The sequence below is a fragment of the Sapajus apella genome, unplaced genomic scaffold (assembly GCF_009761245.1).
Source record: "Sapajus apella isolate SASKATOON/1434 unplaced genomic scaffold, GSC_monkey_1.0 scaffold40, whole genome shotgun sequence".
NCBI lineage: Eukaryota > Metazoa > Chordata > Mammalia > Primates > Cebidae > Sapajus > Sapajus apella.
The window spans coordinates 6,908,432-6,913,532 of NW_022436980.1; the positions used below are offsets into that span (position 1 = coordinate 6,908,432).

General features: G+C 42.4%; 1 pseudogene; it reads right to left on the minus strand.

The window, feature by feature from the left end:
- Positions 1 to 4,203: 4,203 nt before the first annotated feature.
- LOC116565625 lies at positions 4,204 to 4,322 on the minus strand (annotated as a pseudogene).
- Between the last annotated feature and the right edge of the window lie 779 nt (positions 4,323 to 5,101).

Here is a 5,101-nt window from a genome sequence, read left to right on the forward strand (position 1 = left end):
TGACAGACTGGCACTCAAATGTGCTGAATCCTAATTCTATACTACTTCTATTTTGCTGCACTCCTAAGGGCTCCAAAAAACTGTAAACTTCATGTAGATACAAAGTGAGTTATATTGTCACCTCCACCATTAAACTGAGAGCCACCTCTTTTCTAGATAGTGTCTATTAACCCTAATTCTAGACAGCATCATTTTCCCCAGCATTTTCTTCTGATCCAGGAAGAACTTCCTACAGGAATCCCAAACAAATCTCCCAATCTAGCACTTCAGCCTCTTTATCCTGAGACTCCTCATTCTACCTCCTCCGCCTCTACAGTCCCCACCAAGAAGCCACACACCTGCAGTCAAAGCTCACTACCTTCAGAGCCAGCATGGCCCAAAGTCCCAGGGAGAGGTTGCCCTGAATGAAGCAGAGCAGAATTCTTGGGGCAGATCTTTTCTGGATCCCAAAGAAGTCTCACAGTTGCCCACACTATTTGGGTAAAATGCAGATACATGAAAATCTAACATTCAACTCTAGACTTTACATAAATATTTTCTTCTTCCAGGACACAATCCTCTAATAATCTATCCATTACTGATTTACTAAATCAATCACTTATTCAATAAATATTGATTAATCACCTTCTACCTGTCAGCCATTGTGTTTGGTACTGGGAAACATCATCAGAGAAGACATGGTTGGCCCAGCATGGTGACTCACACCTGTAATCCCAGCACTTTGGGAGGCCAGGCAGGCAGATCACCTGAGGTCAGGAGTTTGAGACCAGCCTGGCCAACACCATCTCTACTAAAAATACAAAAATTAGCAGGGCATGGTTGCAAATGCCTGGAATCCCAGCTACTCCAGAGGATGAAGCAAGAGAATCACTAGAACCCAGGAGGCAGAGGTTGCAGTAAGCCGAGGTCACGACATTGCACTCCAGCCTGGGCAACAAGCAAAACTCTGTCTCAAACAAAGGAAGACATGATTCCTGCCCCCAGAAGCTTCCAGCCCATAGTAGAATCTAGGTATACAGTGATAAACTGCTTGTTGTCTATAAAAGAGAGAATTCATAGTGTTTGGAAACCCATGAATTCTTGAAATTCATAAATTTGGAGGTCCAATATTCAGCTTTGAGAATGCTTCTTGGACAAGTACTGTCAGGGTTGAGACATAATAAAAAAATAGGAAAGGCATTCTAGGCAGAGCAGACCTCTGATGAGCTAAAGATAAGTATAAGCAAGGACCATGCAAGGAATTTCAAATAATTCCATCTGGCTGTAGAAGAAGACCCTGGGGAAAGGACAGGAAAGGAAAGGGTGTGATCTTGGCAGATCTTTTCCAGGTCTGCTCAAGTGCCCCCTGAGCCTGTGGGGACCCTACTCACAAATGATCTTTAGGTCTTGCCTCCTCTACCCTCCATGTGGACAGTACACACCACAAAGCATCCATCACTCACTTATTTACCTCTCTCTGAGCTACATTCCACAAATGTAGAATTTAATTTGAATTCCTCCCTTTTTCTCTAAAAGAAGAGGAATGACTAGTTGAATGGATGTGGAGTCAGAGATGGTTAAAATGAAGTCAGTTCAGAGACTTTTGGTCAGAAGCCAAGGGAGGTCAGGCAAAGAGATTTGTTTTCCTGAATGCTTGGATCAGAACTAAACAAAGAGGCAGGAAAGGCCAGGGATTCATGCAGAACTGGCTGTTTCCTGGAGGTCCTGGATCCCAGAGCTGTGCTCTGATCATTGGTATCTGCTGACACTAGAAAACTGAAAAAGCTTAATTTGAATCAATACACAGAGAGCGGAGAGGGGATGACAGGCAATTAACTCAATTCTTCCTTTCTACCTAATTGTCTCCTCATTAGCTTGGGAAGGGAATGAGTTTCCATGACTACCTCATGACACAGAGACTCAGTGCAGGTGATGCCAGTGTCAGCTTGGCTTTCTGTTGCACACATTAGCAGAGGCGGAAACGAAAGTTCATGCCAAGCACAAGACCTGGGACCTCTTGCTCCACCTACCCTCACCTCAATTAATCATCCCATCTCCATTATTCTGCATTGACTCCCTGCTTTGTGTATAGCCTACAGGGCACTGAGAGGAGGGAGTGGTGGCTATAGGACTCTGAGGATACATGTGGTGTCCCAGAGAGGGAGCTGGGCTGAACCCAGCATGGTTCTGACCTCCTTGTGGGAAAGAAAATGAACAGAAATGAGTCAAAGACTGGCATTCTAGTGCTAGCACAGACAAGTTACTTTGGGCAAGTGGTTTAACCTCTACGAGCCTCAGTTTCCTCGTGAGTAAAATGGTGACCTAAAGGCCCTATCTTCCTTACTAGAATGTTTGAAGATTAGATAAAAATCTGTCTTAGTCTATTCCTGCTGCTGTAACAAAATACTACAGACTGGGAAATGTATAAATCATGGAAGTTTATTTTCCTCACAGTTCTGGAGGCTGGGAAATCTAAGATCAAGGTGGGTTCAGGTTCAGTGTCTGGTGAGGGCCTGGTCTTTGCTTTTAAGAGGACACCTTGTTACTGAATCCTTCTGAGGGGATAAACACTGTGTCCTCACATGCTAAAAAGGCAGAGAGTGAAAGGCATAGGTAGATCCCTGTAGCCCTTTTATAAAATACTAATCCATTAGGCAAAGCCCTCATGGCCTAATTACTTCCTGAAGGTCCCACCTCTTAATACTGTTGCACTGGAGATAAGTTTCAACGAGACTTATGGAGGGGACACAAACATTCAAACCATAGTAGAAGTGTTTTGTTAACTGCAAAGCCCTAACAAATGTAAGACATTACTTTCATTGGTACTCTTGTTATGATTATTTTCACCCTAAGCAGCTATTCCTATCATGTCTGTCTAGTTCACAGCCCACCCAGAGCCTATTTACTTGGCATAGTGTTTTCAACCTCTCACATAAAATCAGATTTTTCTCTTGTCGTTTATTCCCTATACATGCCCAGGATACTTGGTTGACTTTGTAGTCTGATTTTCAGAAAAATGAACAGTACCTAACAGAGCACCTTCTGCTTACACAGTCCAGTGCACAAGTATGTTATGCTCTAATACCCAGGCTGATGAGGGCAGATGCTTGCTAAAGGCTACCTTGGGTACTCTGTTCCTCTTCTGGCCAGAAAATGAGGAGCAGAACACATCTATTCTTCAAGACTTTCCTTCTTTGTCGCTTATGATATCTGAGCCTGACACCCCTTCCTCTTACTCCATCTCTTCCTGCCTAGGAGAAGCACTTTGGATATGGTGTATTTGTTTCTTAGGGTTGCCCTAACAAAGTGCCACAAACTGGGTGGCTTAAAACAACAGAAACTTATTCTCTCACTGTCTGGAGGCTAATCATGAGGGCCTACCCTAATCCAATATGACCTTATCTTGATTTGATTACATCTGCAAAGTCCCTATTTCAGCACAGGATCAAAGACCAGGCATTAGGACCTCAGCAAATCTTTTTGGCAGATACAATTCAACCCCTAAAATATAGTGAGGGTGGTATGGCAGGCAAGAGAACTTGGAATTTGGATGACTAGGGGAAATGTGCAAAGGCTATTTCATTCAGAACACAAGATGTCAGCTTCCAGCACTGGCATGTAGTCCCTTTGATGGCCTGGGTCAAGTCTGTAAACTTACTAAAGCTCAACTTTCTTATCGGTAAACATGGGAAGTCTGGATTTCTAAGGCTATGATAAGACAGGCTAAAAATAATTCTAGAAGGACATGAATTATCTTCTGAGCCCTAAAAACCTGTAAATATGTTTACTAATAAAAGTTAAACCTGCTCAAAGACAACCTGTTGCTTCTCTGTGTCTTAAAAAAGGAATTTAATAGCAAACTCATTGAAGTTGGGGAAAGCTAAAAAGGAATATCATGTATTTACCCTATTTTATGCAGTGCCAGTTCAGACTAATGGTGATGGGCAGTATTTTTTCTCTTTAAGAAAAACTGATAGAATTGAGTCTTGTATTATGCTTGGACAGATTCCATGAGACTTCATATAAAAGACTCTCAAGAAGCCTGTAATTTTTCACAACCTACAATCATGGGATTTGAGAGTTGGAAGAGACTTGAGCCTGGTCCCCTAGTAATTTTAGAAATTCTCTCTAGAACATCTCTGACCCATGATCATCTAGCTGTACTAAGAAGCTGGCTCGCTTGTTCCTAAGACATATGACAGGTCATCCTTTTTTTTTTTTTAAAGCCTACAACACCCAGTATTCCCAGGCAGTCTCCTATCCAAGTACTAACCAGGCCGGACCCTGCTTAGCTTCCGAGATCAGACGAGATCAGGCGCGCTCAGAGTGGTATGGCCATAGACGACAGGCCATCCTTTAGAAAATTCCTCTCTTCATTAGGCCAAAATCTGCTGCCTTATAAAATCCACCTTTTGGTTTCTACTATTTGCTCCTCTAGCACAGAAATCTCTTTTCTTTCCTCCCCGTGACAGTCTGTGGGATTAAAACAGTTCTCCAAAGCTTCCATTGCTTTATCTCTACTTCACATAATATTTTCTTACGCTATCCATCTTGGTTACTTTCCTGTGGATGTAGCCATGTTATTAGTTTGTCTTAAAATACTAGACCCCAAATAGAACACAATCCTCTAAATGTATAACCAGTTCAGAGTGCCATGAACCCATTATTTCTTGTGATTATAGTATTCAATTTTTAATGACCCAACTCAAATTGCATTGACTTTTTAGGTCTCATTGAAACTCTGAGAAGATTTGCATGCAGAATGGATACGTTTAATGAGGTATGCCTTAGGGATCAACACCTATAGGAGAGTGAAGAAAGTAGATTTCAGCACAAGGAAGAGTTGTACTATAATGCAGTCACACAAAGAACTCAGACAATCCCATAGGGAGCTCTGTAGAGGGCAGGGCATTTATGACCCCAGACAGTCATTAAATGGGGGCTGCCTCTGGCAGAAGGCATGCTTAGACAAAGAAGCTCTCTTCAACTGAAAGCCTCCGGTTGTCAACACTCTCAACAACTGGCGAAACAAATTCCTCAGTAAGATCTTGGTAGCACATCACAGCATCCACTATAGTCTACCTTTATGCCACTTGGCTCTAGTTTCTTCAATAATAAATAC